At 38.7% G+C, this 17,910-nt stretch overlaps 1 protein-coding gene across 11 annotated transcripts in view; it reads left to right on the plus strand.

The window, feature by feature from the left end:
* Positions 1 to 14,751: 14,751 nt before the first annotated feature.
* Positions 14,752 to 17,910, plus strand: part of BLTP1 (bridge-like lipid transfer protein family member 1) — a 204,276-nt gene continuing 201,117 nt past the window's right edge. For 8 of the 11 annotated variants that reach the window (XM_082389554.1, XM_082389555.1, XM_082389562.1 and 5 more), the window contains exons 1-2: positions 14,752 to 15,005; positions 16,480 to 16,567. The gene's annotated coding sequence lies outside the window, so the exon portion shown is untranslated. The remainder of the gene's footprint in view (positions 15,006 to 16,479; positions 16,568 to 17,910) is intronic. The other 3 variants (XM_082389564.1, XM_082389556.1, XM_082389557.1) reach the window with 2 other exon arrangements.

A 17,910-nucleotide genomic window follows, 5' to 3' on the forward strand; every position in this document is an offset into this window, starting at 1 on the left:
TCAAGCATATTGTATGGCAAATATGCTGAAGTTAACAATATTTCAATTTTCTCAACTTTTTTTGATTATAATGGGTTAAACAAGGTGGCTCTAAGTGAAAAATAATATAGTTATTATTGTTTAAGAAGTTTTGGTAAATTCTTTTTGGAATAAATGGCTAATGACTAGGTAACAAATCATTTTGCAGCTCAGGAAGTTACTGATTGGTTTCTAATTCTTAGTATTAGAAGGACCTAATCAAAGAAATAATTTTTGATAATGGATTATAATGTGACTTTTGGCATGTAACTCTGAAGGAGTTCAAAGTCTTAAGTGATACTGATGTAATAAAACTTCTTTCATTTCGATCTCCTTTATATGAGCAAGGTTTCTCAGAGCCTACATCAGTGCACATGAAAAAATAGGAATAATCAGGTCTCCTTCAAGCAATCAGTAGGATTCATCCACAGATATACTAACTGGGGAAAAACACTTTTTTTTTACAATAGCAGATACATTTTCAGTACATTTTACTTCTTGTGTAATAAATTTTGTCAAAGTTTATAAAATAATTATTTTGGTTAATTGACTTTCACTAATTGCAATTATAATTCAATCCAGAGGGGAAAAAATAAACTCTTAAGAGTTTTATGGTCACATGAAATTTTAGAAACTGAATTTATATTTATTTACATAATTTGTTGCAGAAAAGAAAGAGAGGTGTTCAAGAAAACACTTTTAAGCATTAAATGTATATTATATTAGGTAACATTCTGCAGGGGAAGTATGATGAAATTACAAGTTCAGAAAGGAAAAGAAATGATATAGAATTTTAAGCTGTTAAAGAAGAATTTGTCCATTATTATTTTTAAGTGAATGATAGTGCGTGTAAATGACTATAGTATTTAGATCCCATTGAATACATTTAAAAGAGTGATATTGCTTTATTTTAAAATGTCAGTATTTATAATAGTCTGGAAAACTGCATCCTTTGCAAATATCTAAACTTACGATGAAAATTTTTAAATGCTAAGGTGTGAAGTGGTATACTGCTTATGACATCTTTAAGGAACACATGAGCAAAAACATTTGAAGACCACTGACCTGGACCTAGGTGACTTGACCTAGTTCACTACCTGGAGTTCAGCCCCAGAGAGAATGCATAGAAAAAACCCCAAACCTGCAAGGTGACCTAGAACCTTGAAACAACCTTCTTACTAAATAACTGCTGAAGGAGACAGAAAAACAGCATGAACTGAGAACATAGTGAGCCTCATGGAGAATGAAGTACAGTATAAAACCAATTGGATTATGACTCTTTTTAAAGTCCTTCACTGGCTTCCCATTGAATTTAGCATAAATTCCAGACAGCTGATCACAGACTACAACCTTGATACTCAAGTCTGTTGCATGGGACAGCAGCAGTAATATTACCTAGGAGTTTGTTGAAAATGCAGAATCCCAGATCCCACCCCAGACCTTGAAACAGAATCTGTATTTTAAAAAGTCCTCCAGGTTATTTGTATGTATATTAAAGTATAAGGGGAACTGGTATACATGATCATAAATAAATAATTTAGAAAATGTAGACATAGTCAAAGTACTTCCTTTAGCTTAGAAAAAGCTGCCATATGCTAGATTTGAGGCTTGAAATGAAAGAGCAAAATCCAAGTAGTACAATGTCGCAAAAACACCCAAGAACTTTTCCTACCTCATCAACCTTGTCCTTCTGTCCCCTAGTCTCTCCCTTGTTTGCTGTGCTCCTAGCCAAAAGGATCGTCTATCAATTCCTTTTGCCCACCAATTTTTTTTTTTTTCCCTTAAGGACCTCTGCACATGCTGTAGGAATTATGCTTGGAATACTATTCCTTTCATTCACACACAGTCTTATTCTCATCTTTCTGATCTCTGCTCAAAATTCAGTTCCTCAGAGCTACCTTTCCTGGTCAACCTCCTGAAAGTCTTCAGTTCCCTCGTTGTCCCCTCTTCCTCTCCTACATAGGTTTTAGCACAATGTGTAAGTTATCTATTAATTTTAAACTTTTTTTTTTGGCCGTACCACACAGCTTGAGGGATCTTATTTTGCGGGATCATAGTTCCCCAACTAGGGATCGAATCCGTGCCCCCTGCCGTGGAAGCGTGGCATCCTAACCATTGGACCACCAGGGAATTCCCTTAAACTTTTCATAGCAAAATAACTTGACTCACAAAAAGTTGCAAAAACAGTGTAGGAAGTTCTGTGCATCTCTTACCCAGCTTTCCCCATTGACATTTTATATAACCATATTACATTTTTAAAACCAGGAAATTCACATTGGTACAGCAACCTGTAAGCTTTTGTTTGCTTATTTCTTCTCTTGATCACCCCATTTAAAGTTAAACCCATAATTCTGGATCACATTTCCTTATTTATTTCCTTCTTTGTACTCATACTTCTACTCACTGTCTAGAACTGTTTAATGTATTTGTTTACTTGGATGTTGCCTGTCTCCACTTCTAGGACGTAAGTTCCCTGAAGGCAAGCAATTTGTTCAGCATTGTAATACCAGCACTTACAACAGTGCTATAATTGTTAAGCAAAAACACAGTAATTGCTTAATAAATTCTGATTTGGTAAGTGAATGGTTGTAGGCAGAGATCAAATTCCAAATATTATGATTGATTTGTATATTAGTAGTAGAGGAACAAACATGTTACAATAATTAATTGTATGCAACTAGTAGATAAATAAGTTCTGGAGATCTAATGCATAGTGTGGTGATTATAGTCAGCAGTACTACATTATATATTTCCAAACTGCTAAGATACTAGATCTTAAATGTTTTCACCATAAAAAAAGAAATGATAATTATATGATGTGATAGAGTTGTTAGCTAAAGCTATGGTGGTAATCATGTTGCATTATATAAATGTATCAAATCACCAAGTTGTATACCTTAAACTTACAGAATGTTATATGTCAATTGAAGATACCCAAAAAAATAAATTATAGAATTCAATACTTCTGACGACCACATTTTATTGTTCTCATATGTTAAGTGGTGGGGAGGAAACATATAGCTTCAGTTTCCTTGTCTACAAGACAGGAAAATGTGGACTCATGTCCAAAAGCCAACCCCTCACCGCTGGTCATGGGGCAAGAGTTTTTAAAGGGGAGTTTCAGGGGCATATAGGTGGAGGGAGGGGGCTACATACAGAACAGCACAGTCAGCTCTGACAGTCGTCTTGAAATTGGTCATACAGTGGTTTGATCAGCATCATATTGACTGTTTTAAGTGCACTTGATCTTCAGTTCCAGGGTTGGTTTGTTCCCATTTCCTTGAGACCAGTTCTTATAATCATGTAAGGTGGAGCAGCTATGTCATGACTACAGTCTGGTCATCATGTAGTTAACTTCTTCTACCTGGTGGGTGTGTCAGTATCTGCAAAAGAGCTCAAAGGATGTGGCTTAGATTATTATCTATAGCCCCTGAGGAGGAACTAAAGGTCCTTGACTTTGTTTAATGACAAAACTATTATTATTTGGTCTTGTTTGACTGCTTTCCTTTGCTTCTGAAGTTTTTTCATTTCTCTGATTGAATTTATTCTTTGACTAAAGTTTTTCTAGAGACAAAATGCAGGTGGAGGACATGGGGGAGGAGGTATCTGTCATGGGAAGGCCCCATAGGGTCCTGCTCCATTACAAGATGACACTGATATGGAAGAAAAAGCATTTCAAGGAAAGTAAATTATGGTGTTATGCTATAGTTAATATTGAAAATAGTGTCTTTTACTGGCTTTGAGTTTTATTGCTTCCAGTGGATTCCAATGTCTCTGCAAAGATGGGTATTTTTGTTTCCATCTTTATTTTCATAAATCTTGATGCAACGTCTGCACTTTGGGTTTCATGATAAGTTTGACTGCATCACTGTAACATTTTCTACCTGAGGCTTCACTTGAAAACTCATTGACTAAACCAGTTTTTAACAGCTAAGTATTAAGGCGTATTTAGGTATTAATTTTGCACTGCTTTTTATATTGTATTTGAAAGACATCTGCTTTCATTTCTCTGCTATCCTAATTTTAGGTTGCTGTATCTTCTTGTGAGGAACAAATGAATTAATACATGTAAAATGCTTAGGAAAAATATATTGGCACACACTAAGTGCTCAATTTGCATTATGAAAATTAATAAAGGGAAACCTCACTAAAATGGTGTCAGGAGGTCAGAAGCGGGGACTGTCATGCACATACCACTTGACATCAATACAGATCACAACAGGAAGAGAGGGACGCACTTTTCATCTCTGGCAAGAAGTGACACTATTTTACTACCACCAGCAGGAGGAAAAAAGATTTTCTCCTCCCCTGGCAACAGCTCAGCCAATGAGAGACTGTCACAATTCAGCCAATGAAAAGCCACTATACTTTGAACTCCCAGTTTCCTCCAATGGGCTTGATATCATTGAGGCAGCACATTTACCTATGGCTACTCTGGCCCAACGGGTTGAATTATATACCCTTTTACTTGGGCTTGTATTTTAGCCAAGGTCACGACTACAAACATTTATACTGATAGCATGCCTTTGGAGCAGCTCATGACTTTGGGGTGCTATGGAAACAATGAGGTCTCCTTACCTCTAATGGGGAAAAGATTTAAAATGGCTCTTATATCCAAAACCTATTAGATGCCATACTCTTGCCAGCTGCCTTGGCTATTATTAAGATCCCTGAGCATACCAAGCTTGAAACCCTAGAGGCTAAAGTAAACCACCACATTGATATTTCTGTCAAAAACGCTGCTGTCAAAGGAAGTAGTGGCCAAACCTCTCTCATGGTCTAAAGGGATGCTCCCTAAGACAACAATCTAGAAAAAATTGACTAGAAATGCCCAACAATTGGCCCCAGAAAAGGAAAAACAGTACTGGAGATCTGGTAACTGTTGGTTCGATAAAAACAGAGAACTCTGGTTCAGGCCAAATAACAAGTGGTGCTACCAGAAATTCTAAGATTTTCACTCCTTACCACTGTACATGCATTGAACCATTGGTCCACTGACAGAATGATAGCATTCATGAACCAATATGGGTGGGAAAATATTAAGAAGGCTGCAAAAAGTGCCTACCTCGCTTGTCCCACCTGTCCAAAATATAACCCAGGGAAGCCTGTTCACAGCGCTCCCCAACATCTTAAATTGCCTAGTGGGCCATTTGAGGTTTGGCAAATGGATTTCATACAGCTGCCCTGTCTCATGGACATAAATATGTTTCAGTCATGGTTTGTATGTTTTCTCACTGGGTCAAAGCTTTCCCTCATAGGCAGATCACTGCTTCTTCCATGGCTAAAATTTTGTTAGAAAAGATTACCCCTACTTGGGGAACACCTTCCAAACTTCATAGTGATTGAGGGACCCATTTTACTTGTCAGGTACTTCGACAAGTTTGTGCTATTTGGCTGGTTTTACAACATTTTCACTGTGCTTGCCATCGCCAATCCTTAGGGTTAGTCTAACGTACTAATGTCATTCTTAAGACCCAATTGGCAAAATTCGTAGAAGCCCTTAAGATACCTTGGCCAAAAGCACTGCCGTTGGTCCTTCTAAATCTCAGATCTACTCCTTTCAGAACTTATAAACTCTAACCCTTTGAGATAGTCACTAGACAACCAGTGCACCTGACCCTTGCCTCTTTTAATCTGCATTTGATAAAAGGGGATACGCTTCAACATTGTAAAGACCTAACTTCTATTAAAAATAACCATGCTCTGGTAGAGCAATTTTTTTTTTTTTTTTTTTTTTTATTGGCTGCATTGGGTCTTCGTTGCGGTGAGCAGGGGCCACTCTTCGTTGTGGTGTGCGGGCTTCTCATTGTGGTGGCTTCTCTTGTTGTGGAGCACAGGCTCTAGGTGCACGGGCTTCAGTAGTTGCAGTGCCTGGGCTCAGTAGTTGCAGCGCATGGGTTCTAGAGTGCAGGCTCAGTAGTTGTGGCGCATGGGCTTAGTTTCTCTGAGGCATGTGGGATCTTCCAGGACCAGGGATCAAACCCATGTCCCCTGCATTGGCAGGCAGATTCTTAACCACTGCGCCACCAGGGAAGTCCCCTAGAGCAATCTTTTCACAGTGTGCTCTTGGGAGATGAAGACCTTAGGCATCATAGGTTGCAACCTGGAGATTTCGTCTATTGGAAAAATCAACTCCAGAAGGATTCTCCTCAACCTTGCTGGAAAGGCCCCTATCAGGTACTGATAACCAACCTGTGTGCCACCAAACTCCAGAGCATAGACTTCTGGATTCACATGACACATCTAAAGAAAGCACCAAATCTTGATTGGACCTGCACATCATCTGGTGACCCAAAGGTCAAAATTTCCCAGAATTGAAGCAGATGACATCTTATAAGACAGTTTTTCCAAGATGTCCAGACCAGGCCTGTCAGAAGGTTTAGAAGTCACGGAAGTCTCTCTTTCATTTGGACTATAAACTGACTCTGGATTCTTTTCAAGTTCATACTCTCTGAATTTGTGAACTACAAGCTGTATTGTTGATAAAACATTTGTTTCCAAACAGTTTCTTTTGAGATAACAATATTGTTTAATTACTTCATGTTTGTTCCTGCACTGTGTCTTCCCAAAGTGCTTGTTTAATTCCTTCAATTTTGAGTGTGCCCTTGCTGGATACACTATTCTAAGATACAGATTTTAGGTGGGAAATGCCTGAGATGTCCCCCTCCTACCCCTCCTTGTTACTCAAATGTGACCACAGTAGGTTCCCAGTCTGTGCACTTTCCCTCTGACATGGGACATGACACCCAGGAAAGGTCCTTCCTGGCACTGAGGGACAAAAGGCCACTGAATGCCGGCCAAAAAATTAAAAAATTAAATAAAACCTAATTCTTGATCAGTGATGCTTTCAGAGAAAGATCTTGATCAAACTGGGGAAATATGAAAATCAGTAAAGGGAAACCACTAAAATGGAGTCAGGAGACCAGAAGGGGGAGTTCTCATGCACATATCACTTGACATCAATACAGATCGCAGCAAGAAGAGAAATATCTTGCATCTCCAGGAGGAAGTGATATTACTACCACGAACAGGAGGAAAAAAGATTTTCTCCTTGCCTGGCAACAGCTCAGCCAATGAAAGACCGTCACAACTCAGCTGATGAAAAGCCACTATACTTTGAATTCCCAGTTTCCTCCAGTGGACTTTTTTGTTTATAACAGCCCCGCGCAACTTTCCTTTCTCCTCTATAAAACAGTTTCCTCTCCTTTGCTTTACTGAACATGCATGTGGTTCACCATCACTGCATGTCCCAAATTGCAATTCTTTGCAGCTCTTGAAAACATCCATTTTGCTGGTAAAATAACTGCCTGTTTTATTGTTCTTAGTTAACAGTCTTAACTATAGCAATTATTATTATGATGATGTCACTCAGCAAATTTGAATATTTAGTATGAATATGAACAGGTAAGATCCTTTAAACATAATAGGTGTTGGATTATTGCATCATATTTCAAATTGAGGAGTATAGAAAAATAACCAAAAGCATTATATAATGATAACTTTATTTTTGAAATATTTCTCAGTAGATGGAAATTCCAGTATTTTAAAGTGTGCAGTATTTTACATTCAAACGAAGAGTGTGACATTTATTGATCTTAAACACTCTTTTACATGTTTGTTTTTATATAGATTCCTGTTATCTGAAGCTAATCGTTCCTTCCTTCATTTATTTAATGACCATTTATTGAATATTTACCTTATGCCAGACACAATGCTAGGTCTGACAACAAAACTGTAAGGCAGTTCCTTCCTCAGAGAATTCACAATCTATTAGGGCAAAAGGTATTTAGAAACAGAAAAATTGGAAAACACTGTGATACATCTTTATTGATGACATAATGGCAGCACAAAGTTGATACCAGCTCTGATTCTGGGGGTGGAGTGCATGACCAAGGTCTACACTAATCAACACTACTGCAGTTCCCATTGCCACTGGGGATAAGCATGGGACCTAAGAATAGTCAATGAGACTCAAGAAAACTTTGAAATTTCTGGAGAAAAGACTCTTGCTCTATCTTGCTGGATCAAAAAATGGGGAGGGTGTGGGAGCTCTACCACTGTCTTGGTACAATGGGAAACATGAGATTGAAGCCAACATCAGTGTGAATGGTTTTGCTGAGAGACATAGCCAAGCCTGGTCCTGAAGACATACATGTCATGGAGCCTCAGCCTGGCGTGAAGCCAATTTCTGGGGTTTAAAGCTTATAAGGGCCAGTATATTACCTTTACTTAGGCCAACTTATGTTAGTTTTCTATCACATACAATCAAAAGAATTTGAACTTAACATGGGTTGGGGAAAAAAAATACCGTTAACAGGAATCATTAGACTGCAGTGAGAGATCAGAGTTTAAGTTTTGGTTTATTCCCTGTCTTTACCACTGACTATAAGGCTCCTCATGGGCAGAGACCATGTCTACCTTGATTATTTCTTCATATCTAGGAGCTAGTCCAGTGTGTACTGTACAAAATATTAAATATTTATTGACTGACGTGAAGGAGAAAAATAGACACGTGAAAAATCAAAATAAAGAAGACTTTGAAATAATTTTTCACATTGTCCTGAGGAACAGAGATACAGTGATAAGATGATTAATGAACTGTAGAGGACTGTAGCTACAAAGGCAATAGAAAGAGTTTATTAGAGAGGTAAGATGCTGTCACTTAGACTAGCACATATGCCAAGAATGGGCTTGACCAATACCAAGGGAGGAGGGAAAAAAATCCGCACCCTTCAGCCTTTTCTGGAACACACACAAGATCAAATGATAACTTACAAAAAAATTTTAAACCTTCTACTTTTTAAAAAAGAATGATAGGATAAATGAACAAGATAACATAATACAAAATACGTGTAGCAAGAGTTGTTGTTTTTTTTTTTTTAACAAAGGTTTATTGGGCATCTACCATGTGCTGTGCTCAGCTGGGCACTGGATACATCGTGGTGAACAAAGGAGCTTGGTCCCTACCTTCAGGGGCATTCAATCTAGTATGGAGTGATGGATGATAAACTGGTAAATTAATACAAATTAAGAAATAGCAAGAGTTTTAGAATAAGGTGTGTGGAGTATATATTTCAAAGAATTATACAAGAGATCATATTTGTCATGTGCTGTGGGCTGAATTGTGTCCCCTAAAAATTCATATGTTGAAGCCTTAACCTCCAGTACCTCAGAATGTGACTATATTTGGAGATAGGGCCTTGAAAGAGGTAATTAAGTTAAAATGAGGCCATTAGTGTGTTTAATCTGACTGGTGTCTTTGCAAGAAGAGGAATTAAGACAAAAGGGGAGACACCAGGGTCAAGCTTGCACAGACAAAGGACATGTGAGGAAAAAGTGAGAAGGTAGCCATCTCATCCATGTACATACATGTTATTTTACATTATGTACCATTGACTGGAAATTATAACTTTTGTCCAATTTAGTTTTTGACCAATATATTTTTAAAGTCACTTGTAGGTTTTGGCCTATTTACTTATTATTTTTCACACGTACACATATATTTTTTGCTCTTCACCTTTTTTGTAATATACATTGTAGATTATCTCTTATCAGTGCCTTTATAGCTATCACAATTTTTCACTGCTCTACAAATGTTTCATATTTTTAAACTAGTCTTCTAGAACTGAACATGTTTAGGTGGCTAACAATCTTTTACCTTTATAAACAGTGTAGCAATGGATGGCTTGTACATTTCGGTCATGTGCAAAGATTTCTGTATGATTCATTTCTAGACATGGAATTGCTGGGTCAAAGATATGAGCACTTAAAGCTTTAGAAAGATATTTCTGTATTGCTCTCCATTGAGGCTAAATCAATTCATGCCCACCAGCAAGGTAGGAGGGTGTCCATTTCTTCAAACCGTTTCTAATATGGAGTTATCAAAAAATGTTTTGAGCTTTGTCAATTGAAAAGAAATAGTACCTAAACTTTAGCTATAATTGGCCTTTTTATTTTTATGAGAATGAAGACCGTCTTTTCTAAAGTTTTAGGCCCAGGTGTATTTCTTTTTATGTGAACTGTATGTTCATATGTTTTGCTCATCAGGTTATGGGTCTTGCTTGTTGATTTGTAGGGTATTATATGTCATTAAAGTTCAAATCATTATTAGAAAACTCGATTTTTCTAGTATATTAAGAGATGTACAAACTTCCTCTTTCAACACACATGTTCAGCTCCTTTTACTTTTTCATCAGCTTTAAAGTGTGTAATTGTGGTTTTCTTAAAATATATTTGACTTAAATAGCATTGGTTTGTTTGTTTTAGCATTGGTGGCTCCTGGGACAGTGTGACATCACAGAAGCTTGAATTGTGGCCTGCATTGGCCGGGGGTAAGTGAAATGAAAGAAATAATTTCAGTTGGTAGATATATTGGGAAATAATACAGGAAACTATTAATTATTTTGTGTGTGTTTTTATGGACTTATTGATGTTACTTTTTTCTTCTTTTTGGTGTGAGAATTAACTTCAGACTTGGTATGGTATTATAAAAAGTGTGTAACAACTTAAGGAACACTCAAGTTTATATATAAAGGAATAGTGGCTTTAAGAAATGATTAAAGGATAGTGAAATAAAAATCTGAATTAAGCATTCACAACAACTTTAACATATTGAACTTGGTGCCATTACATTTTTTTATGCATTAAAATACAGACAATATGCTGCTTTATCATCACTGTTTTTAAATTATCTGGAAAGTAGTTGTGTTACTGAACCAAACCTCTCTCTGTTTGCCCAAGCTCAGGAAAGCCAATCTACTGACACCGGGTTGTGGTGAAGGAAAGGGCAGCGTTTATTGCAGGCACCAAGCACGGAGTCCAGGCAACTAGTGTGCTCAAAAGGCCCAAACTCCCCGATGGCTTTCAGGGAAAGGTTTTTAATGCTAGGTGAGGGAGAGGGTTGCGGGGTGTGTGATCAGCTCGTGGACATTCCTCTTATTGGTTGGTAGTGTGGTAACTGGGAGTCAACATTGTCAGTCTTCTGGTTCCATCCAGCCTGTCTGGGGTCTGCGTGCTTGTGGGCAGCATATAGTTAACTTCTTCCACTTGTTGGGGGTTTTAGTATCCGCAAAATAGCTCAAAGAATATGGCTCAGAATATTATTTATAGCCCTTGAGGAGGAACTAAAGGTCCTTGACTAGTTTATTGGCTAAACTATTATTATTTTATCTTGCTTAACTGTTTCCCTTTGTTTCTGCATTTTCTCACTTCTCTGATTAAATTTATTCTTTGGAACTCTGGAAGGCCTAGGAGGCTAAAGTTCTTCTACAAACAAAATGCAGGCAGAGGACATGGTGGCAGGGGCCTGGGGGTGTCCCAGGAAGGCCCCACAGGGTCCTGCTTGGTTACAGTTGTGGTTTTACATTATTATCTGTTGCAGTACTACAATTTGAGAAATAATTTTTTTTTTTTTACTTGGATCTAGTATGGAGTAGTGAAAAATAATAGGTATTGGAGTTAGACTCTCTTGAGTTCAAGTTCTGGTTCCACTTTCTAGCTTGTGTGACCTTGGGCAAGTTATTTAAGTTTTCTAAATTTCCTCATTCACAGGTGGTATATACATTATGGGTTTGTGGGAATTAAATGAAATAGTCCATAACAGATATTAGCCAGGTGCCTGGCACTTAGTATATATATGTAATTAAAAAAATTTTTTCTTAGTATATATTCCATTAGTTTTTGAAGCACATTTTATTTTACTCTAGGGTAAAACATTTTCATGATGACAGTATCAGTGTAAATAGAAAGCAGCTAAATTTGGTTAATTTGGTGGCTACCTCTGTGGATTATTTTGAAAGTAATCCCTTCTATCCTTAAATAATCCTTTCACTGTCCCCAAAATTACACCATTAGAGATTTATTCCATTCAGTATCTTTAAAGTTGAAGATTTTTATTGTCTTTAATATTTTTACATAAAAATGAAATATCCCCCAGAAGGAGATGAGGAAGATAATTTTAGGGGACCATGAGAGCCTGATTTAATCAGACTTGAGGCTGACCTTTGTATGTGAGCTAGTGAGTGGCAAATGAGAGTAACAAATGAGAGTAACAAAGGGGAGAGACAAAACTGAAAGACGTAAATTTCACCTTGGTCTCAACTTAAAAAAATAGTCCTCTTCAGTGGACCAAAAGAAATGAAGACAAAGAAAATGTCATATATATATATATATAAATATATATATATATATATATATTTATATATATTTATATATATTTATATATATATATATATATTTTTTTTTAACCACTAGACCACAAAGAAAACTTATACACAGTTATTCATAGTAGCTTTATTTATAATAGCCCCAAATGGGAAACAACCAAAATGTTCCTCAGTAGGTGAATTGTTAAACAGACTATGGAACAGTCAGCGATAAAAAGAATGAACTATTGATATGTGCAACAACTTGGATAGCTCTCAAGGACACTGTGCTGAGTGAAAAAAGCCAGTCTCTAAAGGTCACATACTGTGTGGTTTCATTTATATAATATTCTTGAAATGATTAAATTTATAGAGATGGTAGACAGATTCGTGGTTGCCAGAGGTTAGGAATTATACAGGGAGGGGAGTAAGTGTGACTATAAAGGGGTAGCAATAGCATGAGGGGATATATTTGTGGTAACAGAATAGCTCTTATCATGTTTGCAGTGATGATTACATGACTTTACATGTGATGAAATGATATAAAGCTATATATACACATTATACCAATGTCTAATTCCTGGTTTTCATGTTGTATTATAATTATGTACCATATAACCATTGGGGGAAACTGGGTGAAGGGTACACAAAACCACTCTGTACTACCTTTGCAACTTCTGTGTATCTATAATTATTTCAAAGTAAAAGGTTAAAAAAAAAACCTAGAATCATTAGAGGGCTTCCATCATTAGAGCAATTCTTATTGAAGTCTCTGGATGGAGACATTTGCTTTTGTATTCTTCTTTGCTGGTGAAAGGTGAAAGTAGGTGGTAGACAAGTGAAGGGAATAAGCCTTGTCATGAAAATTAGTGAGTCAAATGAAATGTCAGAGAGTTTAATGATCTTCACAACATTAAACACCTTTGGAATAGAAAGCTTTTAAAATAAATAACTCATTTTTACGACGCTGTCTAATGCATATCTGTAGTTGTTACAGGGTGGCCCTTGTTCTTAGGGATGAAAGGAAGTAGAGTCAGAAACTTTCAGATTCCAACTGTTCACTCAGTAATTAGATGAAGACCACGTTCAACTTCACTCCCATCTTCCCTCTTTCCTCTTAACTCTTTCCCTTAGCTCCAGGGCAATTCAGTTTCAGTTTAGTTTTTGATTTGAGGAACTTGAACCACATCTTGGTATTCCTACTCCAAATAACTTGTGCTGGGACAATTTCCCTTTAAGGCAGAGTTGAATGTTTGAGAGTAGCAAACTTGAATCCTTGTCGAGGTCCTGGAGCCTTACTAGGGAATAAGGATTAAGAATGATTGAGGTTCTCCAGACTTTGAGAAAGACTACTGAAATTAATTTCTTTGTAGAAGTGCAGAAATAAACTCTAAAGAGCTAATTCAAATAAGGGAGGCAGGTGTGTCTTGGTAGTAGGTGGAAGTAACTAAGATAGGTGTATGCTTTTCTCTTCTTGGCTTTCATCCAGTCCTTTCATAAACCACTTCTGCTTGAGCCACCATTTCCTTATATGCAATAAAGGTTAATGCAATACCTCATGTGATTAACCTTTCCTAGCTTTATTTTAAATTTGGCTTCATAGCTGTTGTTCTGAGGTGAAAATGGAACTCCCATGTAAAAATGTTACTGAGAGTGGTACTTCAGCTCAAGGAAGTCAGACTAGACATTTCGACATTTAGAATTTAACAGGCAGTATACAGTAATGCTTAAGAGCATGAACTCTGGAGCCATACTGCTTGGGAACCCTAGCTCTCCAGTTTGGCAAGTTATTAAACCTCTCTCTGTATCTGAGTTTTTAATTTGTGAAATGGAAATAAGTGGGGATAATAACAGTATTTACCTTACAGGGTTTTGGGAGGATTAAATGAGTCAGTAAATAAAAAGTGCTTAGAACAGTGCCTTACTCATGCTTGACACTGTTAGCTATTACTAGTATGTTACCGTTTGCATTTCTAGTTGTCTTATGTGCATACTCCACATCTGCCCCAAGCAATCAGAACACTTTTACAGAGCTAAGACTGTTCCCCACTTTTCCTATTACAATTTGTACCTAAGAAGTGCGCAAAATATCTGTAACAAACCTCTAACTCCAGGAAGTCGTTTGCTTTGGTGCACCCGCTAATAATATAAAGAGCCTTTCTCTTTAAAAATGGTGAGCATCAACCACTTTTCAGTAGTATAACAATAAGAGACTTAGTTTTAAGAGATTCGCTGTGGCAGCATTTCACACAATGAAGCTCCCTTTATTGATACGGTCATAAAAGTTTTGCTCTCTATTCAGAGCGGATTCTCTTCAAATCAGAGCACCGGTCTCCTTTTTGTTAGCGATCTGTCCCCACCTGTGCTCATCTGCCTCTTGGCCTCAGGAAGGCAATTCATTACCATTCGCTTAGGGTGGGTAGCGAAATGATTTTTCAAACCCGTCCCTAACCTCCGCCTCAAGGTCGAAGTTCCACCCCCAGCCCGCCCAGGAGGGGGAGAAGGGGCGGGGCGTCCCAATTCCTGGGCGGGGCTCGGGTGGCGTGCCTCGAGGCGCCGGCGCCGTGACGTATGACGTTACCAATTGACGCAGCCGCAGTGCCGCCCGGCCCCAACTCGGACCCCTCCCATCCTCCTCCGCCCCACTCTGTGTCAGAGGCTGGGGTCCCGGGCCGGATTTCGGGCGGCGGGTCCGGGTGGCGGGGCTGGAGGGTGTGGACCCGCGCAGCGCTCAGCAGGCCGTGTCCGGCTGGGCGCTGCAGCTGCCGCCGCCGCCGCCCAAGGCCCTCGGCATCCCCCGGAGAGAGACCAGAGCGATTCCGGGCCGCCCCGGCGCTCGCTCAGGTGAGGGGATGGGTCCGGCTGAGCAGGGTTTGGGTGGGCAGCACTCCTCCCAGCATCTCTGGACCTCAGTCTGGTCGGAATCAGGGAGGTGTGGCTTCGTCGCGACTGCCTGGTGCGGCGTCGACTCATCTCTTATTCGTTTGCCATCCTTACCTGCAGCACGGGGACTTGTACACCGTGTGTCGAAGGTCCATGAGAAGGCCAGAAAGGGCCATGATGGGTGACTGGGGGCTCGAATGCAGGAACTGGCCCCTGCGTAGTGGTATGGAGGGCGGGCGACGCCCACCTGCGGGTGTGTGGGAAGGACCGTGCACCTGCAAACTCTGGCTTCAGCCTTGTTAGCTGCACCGGGCTGCAGGAGACCCCATACTGGTTAACGCAGAGTCGATTTTGGACCAAGGGCGGTGGAGCCTTAGAAACCCTCTTTACTCCCCAGGCGTGGTGTGTTTGTATTCTGATTGGTGCTTGCTGGGTCTACACTATGGAAGAGTACGTTTCAGCGGAAACATCTTTTGACCAAAGGAGGGTGAAGGGAAGTTGATTTTCCCTCTGGAGAATTGTCCCCCTCCCGCTCCTCTTGGCCTTAGTTTTGACAGATGCAAGTTAGGGACGCTTGTTAAAGGGAAAGAGTTCTTGTAAATTTCCTCTGTAAGGAAATCATTGTTTTCTATGACTGTTCAAGCGTCTAAGTTTCAACTGGTTTCATGTTGCTGCTTTCAACTCTGTGCATGGCATTGAAGCTGATTTATTTTAAGTTCACTAGATACATAAAGTATAAAAATAGATGAATTAACCAGAACATTTATCTTATATCAGTATTAAGTGGTACATGCTTTATGTGCATATATTATCTTATTTAATCATCATAACAATCCTATCATATAAAGTCTGTTGTTACTCTCATTTTATAGATGAGAGAACTAAATCCCACAGCCCTAAAAAACAACTTGTCGAAAGTCAGAGCTGTGATTTAGATCAGGTAATTGTACTCCAGTTTAGAGTCCCTTAATCAGTATGCTTTACCACTCCCAAGCATCGTGAGAATTTGCAAGGTGATTTTCATTTGATAAAAAGTGTGCCAGGTGGGAATAGGAAGGAAACTGAGGCACCATTCTTGCCGGCAAGGACCCAACAGTTTGAGAGAACAACTTTTTCAAGGAGTATGTTTTAAAGGTAGGATTTGACCTCTAGAACCCTCTGATTACCAAAATCATGCCCTTTCCATACGTACAGTGGTTTTGAAACCTTTGGAAGACTGTAGTTCGGAAATTGTGGTCTTATTCTAGTTTTAGGAGTATTTCTTGTTCAGAAACTTTAAAGGAGGAAATGTAATATTGGATTAACACTAAAGGCTTTTCTTGTGCGTGCACACACGCAGGTGCATGTGTAATCAAATCATTTAATCTAAAATGGTGAAACTGCTGATAAAGCCAGAATATCGTGTATAATTGGTTAAAATGGGTGATCTTTTCAGGTGTGTTAAGATGAAACACTGCAGACAGGCCTTCTGAAGATCAAGAAAAGGAAAAACAGAACATTACAGACTCTGGAAAAAAAACTTGGTAAATATATTGGGTTTTCAGTTAAAGCTCAGATAGAGGAAATCTGACTTTCTGCTTCAGTTGTAATTTAACCTGATCGAATGGTCTAAGAATGGGGGTGGGGTGACAGTAGTGTATAACGTGACCTGCCATTCATTTTACCTGACTTTTGAACTATTGCTATGTGACTGACAGTTGAGTCATGTGTTTAGCTTGTGTATTGGCAGGAGAAAGCGAAGGGAATCGTTGGCTTGATTCTGTATCAAGTGTCAACTTCCTTTTCTCTCTTTTGCTTCCTCATTAATCTGCCCATTTATAAAGGGTTATAAAAAGAAAGGAAGAAAATTAGTTGACGTTTGGTTTGTTCTTTATAGAATATGTGTTTGTTTGAACTTAAGTGTATTTTTCACTATGAGTTCAATGGAGAATAGTAGAAGACATGGTTAAACATGATTGAGAAAATCTTAATTTCATAAATATTTATTGAGTACCATACGTCAGGCATTTTTTCAGGCTTCTGTTAAGAGTAGTGGTCATCATGGCCCTGGAGAGTACTAGAGTAGTGAACTTTTTTCTAGAAGGTAAGATTTTTGTGAACCCATATCTTTTATTTATTTATTTATCTATGTATCTATTTATTTTTGGCTGCATTGGGTCTTCGTTGCTGCTCCTGGGCTTTAGTTGCAGCGAGCGGGAGCTACTCTTCGCTGCGGGGTGTGGGCTTCTCATTGTGGTGGTTTCTCTTGTTGTAGAGCACAGGCCCTAGGTGCATGGGCTTCAGTAGTTGTGGCACGTGGGCTCTAGAGCACAGGCTCAGTAGTGGCACACGGGCTTAGTTGCTCCGCGGTATGTGGGATCTTCCTGGACCAGGGATCGAACCCGTGTCCCCTGCATTGGCAGGTGGATTCTTAACCACTGCACCACCAGGGAACTCCCTGAACCCGTATCTTTTATAAAAGTTTTATATGCAAGGATGTTTTTGGTTTATGTAAAAGACTAGGAAAACAGCACTACTCATACAATAAGTGTTTGTATTTATAATAATTCTTATTATTTTAGTTAATAAAGGAAGGCACTCTACTAGAGCTACTTTAAGGTACAGTGGGAAACTAGGATTCTTACAGACTTCACTTTAGTGTACTCTTTTCCATGTTAGAGATTGTAGTCGACCACATGTTCTTTATCCATTCATCTGTTGATGGGGACTTGGGTTGTTTCCATATCTTGGCTATTGTAAATAATGTGATATATATATATAGAATACTACTCAGCCATAAAAAAAAGATGTAACTTTGCCATTTGTGACAACATGGATGGACCTTGAGGGTATTATGCTAACTGAAATAAGATGGAGAAAGACAAAT

The sequence above is a fragment of the Balaenoptera borealis genome (assembly GCF_965194805.1).
Source record: "Balaenoptera borealis genome assembly, chromosome: 4".
NCBI classification, from domain to species: Eukaryota; Metazoa; Chordata; class Mammalia; order Artiodactyla; family Balaenopteridae; genus Balaenoptera; species Balaenoptera borealis.